This window comes from Microtus ochrogaster, chromosome 4 (assembly GCF_000317375.1).
Source record: "Microtus ochrogaster isolate Prairie Vole_2 chromosome 4, MicOch1.0, whole genome shotgun sequence".
Classification (NCBI taxonomy): domain Eukaryota; kingdom Metazoa; phylum Chordata; class Mammalia; order Rodentia; family Cricetidae; genus Microtus; species Microtus ochrogaster.
In genome coordinates, this window is record NC_022011.1 from 76,572,496 (window position 1) to 76,584,704 (window position 12,209).

Here is a 12,209-nt window from a genome sequence, read left to right on the forward strand (position 1 = left end):
CTCTGTAGACCAGGCTGGTCTCGAACTCACAGAGATCCGCCTGCCTCTGCCTCCCGAGTGCTGGGATTAAAGGCGTGCACCACCATCGCCTGGCTACGTAGACTAGACTTGATTTTGTAATTTTGAAGATCAATCCCAGATTCTTGCACATGCAAGGTGCTTACTTTGCCACTGAGACACATCCTTAGGACAGAGAAAGGGGGAGGAGAGGGGAGGGGAGGGGACAAGGGAAGAGAACCACCAAGCTTGATGAACCCACGTGGTGGAAGGAGAGAACCCGTGCTTGAAAAGTGTCCTCTGACCTCCTCATACGTGCCCACATGCATATGGACACACATAGAAATAAATAAATAAATGTGATATAGTAATTAAGCAGATTTCAGAAGAAGATATGCTGCTACAAAATCCAGACTCTGAAAGGTCTGAAATTTTACAGAGGCAAAACTCAGATGTGAGGCTAGGCTCATGAACTAGAGTAAAGATGGCTTTCTTCACATATTTACATCTAAGGAGATTAACGTGAAGAAAACGAGTGGTATCGTAGGATATGTTCTGATTTATTACCCCACCCATTTTCTTGTAGTATGTATTCTAATTGTTCTTAATGAAAACCTGGAGTCAGATAAAAGGGGGTGAAAGCTAAGAGATCAGATAGAGCCATCAACCACTAGAGAGACCTTTTACTTCTACTGATGCTCAGGCCAAAAGGGTGATCCTGTCTTCAGATTGCCTCTGCCTCCCCAGACTGTGTCCTTTGACTGCTCTAAGCTCTGGTCTCCTCCCACCTTATATTCCTCTCTCTGCCCAGCCACATCACTCCTCCCTCCACCTCCCTCGTGCTGGGATTAAAGGCGTGGGATCCCAAGTGCTGGGACACCTTTGTGTGAGTTCTCCTTTAGACAGAGTTGACCTTGTGTTACCCAGGGTGGCCTTGAACTGTCTGCCTCCGCCTCCAGAGTCCTGGTATTAAAGGTGTATGCTACCACGCCCTGGCCTCTAGTAACTTCTCTTTGCACTTTGATCTTCAGGCAATCCTTATCTGTTAAAACACAAATAAAGTATCATTACGCGTTTTAGTGACAGTCATTGTAAGATTGTTTAGTGACACTGTATTTTGGGAGACCTTGCTTTTTTCTGTTTCCTGCTCTTCCACACCTTCCTCCAAGCAGCTGTACCCTTGAGAAAGGCCTGGATGCTGGCTTTATGTCTTGCTATGACGCTCAATGCCTAGAATGGCATGCAACATTCATTTGATGACGTTTAAATTTCTTTATTGAGCAAACAGATCCATTCTGATAGTTCTTTCCTTCCCTTTTGATGTCGTGCTGGAGTTTGATCTTGTGCTTTGAATGTCCTTGACAAGTTCTCTAACACTGAGTTACACTCCCTGCCACAATTCAAAATTTTCAAATGCCGTAAGAACGAGTCAACATGCATTGTATGGAATGCCAAAGAATTAGGTCAATTTTTTTTTTCTTAAAAAAGAATGAGTCCACTGGAGGCTCACATCGTTAAAAACGCAGTAGTCCATATTGAATGCAAGACTGTGGGGCAAACCCTCCAACAGTACCCCTTCTCTGTGCTTGGAGAGTTGCCTTTTCATGCTGACCACTGGAGAAACTGGGTAGCATTTCTCAATCATTTTCCAGACAGGCAGTCCTGAAAAGCATCCTTGTCTAAGAGGTTGCTTCCCCGAGGAAGCCCCTAATCTGATAGCACAGAGTACTAATCTAGTAGTACAGAAGAGCAAGTTGTACACCTCTGTGATTTTCTTTCTCCTTAAGCTCCAATAGTTTTTCAGTATCCTTGGCATCCGCGCATCTCCTGAAGTCTCGAATTGGTTCATAGTACTAATCTAGTAGTACAGAAGAGCAAGTTGTACACCTCTGTGATTTTCTTTCTCCTTAAGCTCCAATAGTTTTTCAGTATCCTTGGCATCCGCGCATCTCCTGAAGTCTCGAATTGGTTCAGAGTACTAATCTAGTAGTACAGAAGAACAAGTTGTACACCTCTGTGATTTTCCTTCTCCTTAAGCTCCAATAGTTTTTCAGCATCCTTGGCATCCACGGATCTCCTGAAGTCTCGAATTGGTTCTCTCCTGGAAAAAAAAAAAATCAATCTCAAGACTTCTCTATGCAAGACATCAATTGATTTCTGTGGCTTGTGGGCTCACAAAGTACCTGTAACGTTCATTTAAGCACCATCGGATCTTACAGATGTGGTTCTAGAAGCATTCCGGACGAGAGTGATGTTCTGGCACCTTAGGGAAGGCTAGAGAAAGTGCGGGTACAGCAGCTGATCGGAACATTTGAGCAGTTTCCTGGAAGAATAGAAGAGGCAGGTGGGAGTTTCTTCCCAAAATAGTTTGATATGTGGTAACTACTCCATTACCTCTGTAGGGCAGCCTGTAGAGGAGGGGACTCAAACCCATCATGGTCAGAGAAGTCTTAGGTGGTAAGCCTTGTTGAGTTTCTTTTCTGTTGGGGTCTTGGTGGTGGTTTGTGTTTTGTTTTTCCGGAACATCATCAGCTCGGGTGATGAACTTGGCTTGGTGATTGCTTTTTTTTTTTTTTCAGTGTTGAAAGGGAATGTCTGCTGATTCCCCTTTGGAAGGGAATATTAATGTTTATCATTTGGTAAATTGCACCTGAGCGCTGCGAGTGGGGCCCCACTAGGAGGAGGATGAAGAAGAATGTGCAGATACGATATCCTGGGGACTTCTCTGTCACTGTGGGTTGCACTCGGTCTAGTCTCGAACTCAAAACCTTCTTAACTAATGGGAAGCTGGGAAAAAAGAAGAAACCCCACAACCCCACATCTTTTTCTCTAAGAAAAACTGATGGCTTGGTACAGGCTAAGTCAAGAGACAGCACTAGTGCTGAATCTCATTTTATGACTCCAGGAACATTAGCAGGGCTTTTGAGAGGAGCTGGGCTGCCTCTCGCTCTACAGCTGTGGAGGCCAAGACCACGGAGAGGTCTTGACAAGAATAAAAATGTGAGCTGTGGCAGAGTAGTTAAATGGCAACCTCTAGACCCCGCCTTTCTACCCAACCCTGCAGCTCCATGGTTTACTTACTTGACTGACTGCTAAGTATGGCAAACCAGCTCATCACGGCTGTGACATGGCTGCTGCTTTCCTGCCAACTCCTCCTAGATGGCAAGTGCATCTGTCTTTTGGCAAACGCAAATGAGTCAAGAAATGGTATAGCAGAGAAGTCACGCTGTGCGTGAAGTGGCAGTCTGCTTCCCCTTTCTGCTAGGAAAGCGACAGGGCAGGTTTTCCTCGTGTGTCGCTGATGGAAATATCGCAGAGCAAACCTGTCGTACATTTGCGTGAAAGAAATTGGTCTGTCCTTGGGGCATAATGCTTCTTGTGAGAGTGATGGAAATGTTGCCATAAAAAGGGGGTGAGCCGAAGAACGCAGAGAGGATCTTGAACAGCAGCTAGCTTATCCAGGGCTGTAGTATGGAGCGGCAGGCTGCTTCCCGCCGCCCGACTCCTGCACGGCTAGCTTTATCCCAAAATAATTACATGGAAGCTGTATTCTTTTAAACACTGCTTGGCCCATTAGCTCTAGCCTCTTACTGGCTAATTCTCACATCTTGATTAACCCATTTCTATTAATGAGTGTAGTACCACAAGGTGGCAGCTTACCAGGAAGATCTTAACCTGCATCCATCTTGGAGAGGAGAGCTATGGCGACTCTCTGACTCAACTTCTTTTCCCCAGCATTCTGTTCTGTCTACTCCACCTACCTAATTTTCTGTCCTATCAAAGGCCAAGTAGTTTCTTTATTAATTAACCAATGACAGCAACAGATAGACAAATGACCCACCTCCATCACAGGGCTATAGAACTGCCTCTGCAAGATAATGATTCTCAGGCATTTCTGTTTTGTCCCAGATGGGAATCGGGCATGTTGAACTCCATGGAAACAGATCACATCTGTCTGTCTCTTTAACTCCAGGGCATAGTATTGCTCATTTCACAGTTCGGGCCTTTAGAACCTTCTGCCCTCTGATTCTAGTTGAACCCACTAAGTCACAACTTGCCATTAAGGGGAGGAATTATATTCTTGCACTGGCTAGGTACATAATTCACTTTTATATTTGTTTGTTTTAAACTTTGACAAATCACCAAAATTCAGCATCAAATGTAAAAGCATAAAATTGGACCAAATTTCCAAAAAAATCTGATGTGTCTTCAATAGGCTATCAAGAATAACAATGCTGTGGTTTTAACTCTGTTAGCTGCTGGTGAAAAAGGAAACGTAAGGGCAGTTCTGTGGTGTGGATGGTACTGTCTTTCACCTGAGTTGAAGGTTAAGGCTTTGCTAGCATGAGATCTGAGATATATAATAGAAAAATTCCCACTTCCTACATCTATTATTTACTCAAGATGTTTATCGGTGGATTGATTTTGTAACTGTATTTCATTCAGAGAAGAATTAAAGTCATTATTAAATATTAATGATACCATCTTCACATTAGTGATCGAAACGCTTTTCTCTGACAGGGTAATCTATTTACAGATAAATCTTAGAATGTTTACATTTTATAAACATCTCAATAGAGAGTCATATCTGTCAAAGGTGAGGGGACAGAGGCAGCATGCTGTCACTCACTCTTAGTAGCCCCCCAGGAGTTCCCTTAATTGTTTATGAACTTCTACCAAAACTAAATTGAAATTTGTATTTGTAGGGCATAAAAGAATGTCAGGAATAGCCGGTTGGAAACAGGAGTTCTATTAAAGATAATGTTAATGCAGACTTTCAACAGAAGGGTTAAGAGAAAGTGTGGGAATTGGCTTCTCCAAAAATGTCACAATTAACTGTCCTAAATTAGCCAAATACGCATTTATGTGTGTGTCTGTTTAAGGCTACATCTCAAAAAGTAGCTGTAAAACCACTTTCCCCTTTCCCTTCTCTTTAATAAGTGAGATGATAGGGAGATGCCTGGGGTGAAATTATAATCTCATAAAACTAGAAGAGGAAGGATTACACAAAGGTGTTCGCACTTGTCCGTTTCCTGTGAGTGGGCTTTCTGGTGAGATTCCTAGAAAATTACAGGTATACACCTGGGGCTAGAGAGGCTGCAGTAATTGATACACAAGCCGGAATTCTTCCTGTTTTGCTGGGAAGAGGTTCCAGCCACATTTCCAAGGAAAGGGCTCTTTTCCGTTCTGTGTCCCCATAGTCCCCATTTTTCCTTCTGTTTACCCCAATGGCCCTACTCTGGGATCATCTAAGAGTGGCCACAAGCACTGAATGATGGATTGCCCCACTGAAAACTACTGTGGCTTGTAGGCTGATCTAGATGAAGTGAGGCGATTACAATTCTAACGTCCATCTTGCCAGAGTCACAGTCTTCTGGGTTTGTGTTGAAAAACGGAGACTCAATAGCTTCACACTGCTGCTTATGATGGTGCTGCTGGTGGCACCAGTGCCCGAGGCGGAAGTCCTAGGTATTCTCTGAAGATCTTACAATTTATTGCATAGATCAGGCTTCCTGACGCTTTTGACAGTTCAGGGGAGGCACATCTGTGTGATGTGAATGCAGAGAAGAATTGCTTAGAAAAGTAAAAAGTCATTTGGGGCAATTTTTGTATAGGGTACACTATGCAATGCTTTAATTTTAGGAAGTACATGTTTTTATTGTTTTAAATTTAAATCCAGTTAAAAGTGTAGTTTGTAAAGGCAACAAAGAAAACAATCATTATAAATATAGCAAAAGCTAAACCAAAGACTAGTGTAAAAATGTGTAGAGGCATTCATTTTCGTTTCTGTGTTGTTGTTGTTGCTTTTCAGGACAGGGTTTCTCTGTGTAACAGCCCTAGCCCTGGCTGTCCTAGAACTCCTCTGTAGACCAGGCTGGCCTTAAACTCACAGAGATCCAGCTGCCTCTGCCTCCTGAGTGCTGGGATTAAAGGTGGGTGCCACTATGGCTCGGCCATTTGTTTCCTTTTAATATTTAATTCTCAATAGGAAAGTACTTCAAGTGAGCTAAAATGTTAGTAAACTCAGGTGCATTTGATTTTGGCTTTTGTTGCAAATATAGCAATGCAGTACTACTAAAGATTTAGCTATATACTTGGCAATGTTAAGACTTTGAAGGAAAGTTTCTTAATTGATTCAAATAGTCAACTGGTAACTGTCACTTACGATTATTTTTATGGAGACTTTAATGAGTATCACCGAATACTAACATTACCAAAAATACTCCTCTTCAAAACAGTAATCACCACATTAAAAAAAGAGAGAAAATCCAAAGCAAACAACAACAACACACTAAACCATAACTACAAACAAGTCTCAAAGCTCAGTGAAGGTTGGTGAAAACTAGGCAGGATGCTAACGCACTGGGTGCTTGTGCTGTGAGCCTTGTTGATTGGAGTGAGGCCAAGGTGGGTTCTTGGTTGAGTTCATTTGTTGTGGGTCCTGCTCCTTATCACACAGAGAGACCTCAGGTGCAAGGATTATATGTTTTCTTCCAGGATTAGAAGATAATGTAGCTAGAAATACTATAAGGTAAAGATGTGTATATTCATTTTAAATCCTCTTTATAAAGTTACTCTTAAATAAAACAATAATTACATTTTTATAATTTTATTTTTTTAAGATTTATTTATTTATTATCTATACAACATTCTCCCTCCATGTATCCCTACACACCAGAGGAGGGCACCAGATCTCATTACAGATGGTTGTGAGCCACCATGTGGTTGCTGGGAATTGAACTCAGGACCCCTGGAAGAGCAGCCAGTGCTCTTAACCACTGAGCCAAATCTCCAGCCCCCATAATTATATTTTATTTGTAATTTAATGTCTACAGTTCCTACATTTTAAAAAGTAGATGTATTGTAGGTTTGATATCAGAATTTGGCATTGATTCTATTTTTAAGATTCTTGGTTTGGAAGAAATAGTAAAAGTGAAATTTAAATATGGGTCATACTCCCAATGAAGTTAATCCTGATTTCTACAAATAAATTGGTTCATTGATTTTTTTTCTTTCCTTCTTTTTTTGATCCTGTGTCAGACTTGATTTTCTGCCATTGCTGTTTCTATGGCAACTCTTATTTTGACTTGTAGAGTAGTAGAAATTTCAGACTATTTACATTTTTAGATATTGATTTCAAAAATACTTATCAAATTTCATATTTATTTGCTTAAAAATAGAAATGTGAAAACAATTTTAGCTTTATGGATTATTTTTGAAAGATTTTTGTGACAAAAACTGTATCTAACCTAGATGTCTTGCAATTGGTTAGATAATTTCTGGGAAACTGAACAAATTGATTGCTATGTGGGGGATAAGACCAGTGGGATAAATATATCAATTGGGATAAAATACATTCACATTGCTAAACACATATGTTAAATTGTATGCTTCCATTGGTGTAGTAATAGGAGCGGCGAGGCTGCGTCCCCAGCACCCCACTGCCCGCACGGCTAGCTTTGCCCGAAATAATTACACGGACACTGTATTCTTTTAAATACTGCTTGGCCCATTCTCTTCTAGGCTAATTCTCACATATTAATTTAGCCCATTTCTAATCATCTGTGTGTAGCACCCCAAGGTGCTCTTACTGGGAAGATTCTAGCCTACATCCATCCTGGGTCGGAGCTTCATCGTGTGTGCCTGCCCGAGAGTGGAGCATCGTGTCTCTCTGAGGCATCTGCCCCCAAGAGGAGAGCTGTCGAGTCTGACCTCACTTCCTCTTCCGCCCAGCATTCTGCTCCGTTCACTCCTCCCATCTACGTTCTAACCTATCAGGGCAAGCAGCTTCTTTATTTAATTAACCAATGGCCTTCCTCCATCACATTGGAGTGTGTGTATGTGCTTTGTATTTGCAAGATGTAGAAAAGTAAATGTATTTTCTGAGATTTTTCACTGGGTGTCAGAATTACGAATGATTTATCTTATCTGTCTATCATGTCTATCTATCTGTCTGTCTGTCTATCATCTTCTCTTTCATACAGTTTTTTTCCTAACAAGAAATCTGTGTTCATGTATTGTATTTTCCTTTCCTTTTTTTTTTTTTTTGTTCATTTTTCAGAATTTGCTCTGTAGACTAGGCTAACCTCGAACTCACAGAGATCCACCTTCTTCTGCCTCCCGAGAGCTGGGATTAAAGGTGTGTGTCACCACTGCCTGGCTGTCACTTCTTTTTTAAAAGATGTATTTATTTTAATTTCTGTGTGAATATTTTGCCTGCATGTGTGTATAGGCATGACTGGTACATGTGGAGGCCAGAAGAGGGTAGTGGGTCGCCTGGAACTGGAGTTACAGATGGTTGTAAACAACCCTGTGGGTGCCTTGAATAATGAAACCCATGTCCTGTGTGAGAGCAATGAATGTTTTAAATCACTGAGCCGTATTTACTACCCCTGTACCCCTGTAACCTCTTTCTAGAAGGCATCATTTACCACTGCTGTTACAACATGTTCATATTTAAATCTTAGGGAAAATCCTTAACAATTGATATAAAACTTGATCAATTTATATACCCACTTTGACACGTGACTGCTTATATACTTGGTATCTTGCCCAAACAGACTTGAAATATGGACGTATGTGTATATGTATGTTTATGGGCAGATTAATTTTTATGATGTCTTTCTATACCAAAAAAATTAGTGCTGTGTATACAACTTATTTTTATACACAGTGGAATTTTATACTTTCATTTATAGCGTTTATTAAGATTTGAAAGTGTTTTTATTTTGAGGTGGATTTTCTAATAACGTTATTTTTAGTATGAAAAAGGTATAGTTTTTGCTTGTTTATTGATTTTTTTTTTTTTTTTAGGTAACGTGATTTCCATGGGACACCCTTTAATTTGGCCATAGATTGCTTTGCTGTGTGTTGAAGATGCATCCTTTTGTTCAGAATTTTAATTTAGTAAATATTGAACCTCATGAAATTCCTTATCAATGCATCTGGTCATGTTATCTTAACCTGCTAATATGATGATCTGAAACATTTTTCCAGTATAAAACTGTTATTATCTTTTTTAAAATATTTATTTATTCATTTATTTATTTATTATGTATACAATATTCTGTCTGTGTGTATGCCTGCAGGCCAGGAGAGGACATCAGACCTCATTAAAGATGGTTGTGAGCCACCATGTGGTTGCTGGGAATTGAACTCAGGACCTTTGGAAGAGCAGGCAATGCTCTTAACCTCTGAGCCATCTCTCCAGCCCCTGTTATTATCTTTTATTCTTTTTTTCTAAAATAATATTTTAAACTCACATAAATCCAATTTGATATAGCAATGTATGTGCGTTTAAGCTTATTTTTGAAATGCTATTTTTTAAAAACTGGAAGTACACATTAATTATTTTGTATGCATATGTACCCATGTGCAGAGAAGCATTCTGAGAAACACAGCTTCCACCTCCTACATTATATATTGTAGAGGAAACGTTAAGACACGGTAGCATGGGGAGAGCCCAGCAATACACAGTAAAATGTATCGAGAGATCAGCAGCGGATTGTGAGTTCATTCTTCAAACAGCATGAGTAGGAACTGACTCACTCAACAAATTAACAAAAATGACTACCCAATTTCAATTTCCAAGAATTTCTATTCTATCAAGCAAAATTTCCTCCCATTTCCCCTGTGACGTGTTCTACGTGGGAGCCGTGTAAAGAAAGCCCAGAGATGCGGCGTTAGGGTGGGCAGGGGGTAGTGGGCCAGGTGACCAATCATCTGCTCGCCTTGCTTCTTGTCATCTCTTCATCTGTCCTGGAGGTGGCCTGCGAGGGTCGACACAGCCTCGCTCTGTTGAGAGTCGCTCACTCTAGCTGCAGATTAGCTTTAGGCTTATACATCTATGTCACCTCCATCAGGTGTGTGTGTGTGTGTGTGTGTGTGTGTGTGTGTGTGTATTCTTTTTGAAGTCTGATTAGCAGGCAGAAATTAGAGAATACAAGTGTATAAAAGACGGGAAGAAATTATCTTTCTAGATTCTGTGTCTTTATTTTTTTGACTTAAATATTTTATTTAAGATGAAAGCAAAAGTGTTAAGATCAGTGACAACCTGCCTACCTAACCATGTTAACTTGCCTTCTTTGTTGGCAGTGTATCACTAAGTCCGTTTGTTCCATTTCTGCTGTTTGTCCCAGCACCTCTTTTTCAGATCTAATAGTCAGGGTTACATTGACTTTACACTGAAAGCGACAAAGGCCCCTGTGCAATCTAATTGTAAAAGAGGCATCTTAGTGTGTATAATAGAAATGGCAGAGACAAGATCCATCACGCAAAAATGGACTTGAAGCTGGTCCTTCCTTCTCCACTGTGGTATGCCTGTCTTCTTAATGGGGAGCTGGGTTTTCTTCAATGGCGTATGGGACTGTAGGCTTCCCAGATGAGCTGTGGAAGGCTTAGCCCGCACATGCCCATATACATATACAGCCACCTAGCACCAAGCTCCTTTTCTTATTGTTTGATAATGTATACATACATATATAATGTGTTTTGCTCAAACCCATCTCCAATTCCCTTCCCTCTAGCTCCTCCCAAACGTGCTCCAAGGTGTCGCAAGCATGCGAACCTGATACCACCCAAACAACATGCAGTGGTTCTCGGTGGAAAAACTAAGTACATAAATTTCTATTAGGTGCTGAACATATTCTATAGAGGGAAATTTAACACGGTTTTTACATTTTATTTTGACAGAAAAGATGAGGACATAGTCTTATCAGAAAGTCTGGTTTTTATCCCTCCCCCCCCCCCGCCCCCTTTTGAAACAAGGTCTTACTATGTATCTCTGGCTGTCCTGGCACTCACTCAGTGCACAAGGCTAGCCTCCAGTTCACAGAGATCCACCTGCTTCTGTGAGGGCCACCACACCTGGCTTTCTAGTTTTTAGGAACAATTTTCTTTTCTATTATTTTTTTCATTTTGATTACATTTTCCTCTCTCCTAGCAGATCCTCCCTTCCTCTCTTCCTACCCCATTCACTTCCTTTCTTTTTCTCTCATTAGAAAACAAGCTGCCATTCATAAAACTGTAGTAAAGTAAAACAATATAAAATAAGAACAAATGAACCAGAATCAGACAAAAACAAACAAACAAAAAAATAACCAAAGAAAAATCGAAAGAAACAGATAACGACACAGAGCCATACCTGTTTGTACATCCAGAAATCCCATAAAAACGCAGAACCGGGAATCATAATATATATGACCAGTAAGGTTAAAAAAGAAAATGCCCTGAAAACCATTATGACACTAAGAACCTCCAGAAAATTCCACTGGGTTCATTTTGTGTTCCTCATCTACTCCTGGGCATGGGGCCTGCCCTTAAGATTGGTTTGTATACCCAGTGAGACCCCATTGTAGAAAACCAGTTTTTCCTTTGCAAGTGGTTACCAATTGGAGCTATCTTCTGGGCGAAGGGTGGGAAATGTGTCCATTTCCTCTCTTAGGGCAGGGGCCCAATCTTATCTGGCTTAGGCCCTGTGTGTGCTGCTACAGTCTGTGGGTTTATATGACTACCATTCCTACGGTGTTTAGGAGGCCTTGTTTTCTTGATGTCCTCACTTTTAATCCTGTTTACCTATGTGTGATCATGTTCAATAGTGCAATGCCTGTGGAAACCAGAAGAGGGCGTTAGAATCCCCTGAAGCTGTAGTAATAGGTAGTTGTGAACTGTTGGATGTTGGCACATATTGGCGCATTCCTAACTGCTGAGACATCTCTTCAGTCTCTAGTCCTCATCTTAAGAGAGGATAAAGATAGTCAAGGTTGCCCTAGCCATCACTTAAGGCCTTATGTGGACATTCATGCCCTGTAGGCTGAGGTATACAGAAAATGTCCATCATAACTATTAAGTCAGGCACCTGAGTGTAACTAGTCTTTCTGTATACTGCTGGCTCCCAAATAATGACATGGAGATTTCTTATTAATTATGAAAGCTCAGCCTATAGCCTAGGCTTATTCCAAATTAGCTCTTATCACTTAAATTAACCTATTTCTATTAACCTGTGTTCTGTCATGTACCATCCATCCTGATTTTTTTTAAATTATTTATTTATTAAAGATTTCCGTCTCTTCCCCGCCACCACCTCCCATTTCCCTTCCCCTCCCCCAATCAAGTCCCCCTCCCTCCTCAGCCCGAAGAGCAATCAGGGTTCCCTGCCCTGTGGGAAGTCCAAGGAACCCCCACCTCCATCTAGGTCTAGCAAGTTGAGCATC

At 41.0% G+C, this 12,209-nt stretch overlaps 1 protein-coding gene across 2 annotated transcripts in view; it reads left to right on the forward strand.

Moving 5' to 3' along the window:
* Positions 1-12,209, forward strand: part of Csrnp3 (cysteine and serine rich nuclear protein 3) — a 176,388-nt gene that overhangs the window by 16,717 nt on the left and 147,462 nt on the right. The window lies entirely within an intron of this gene.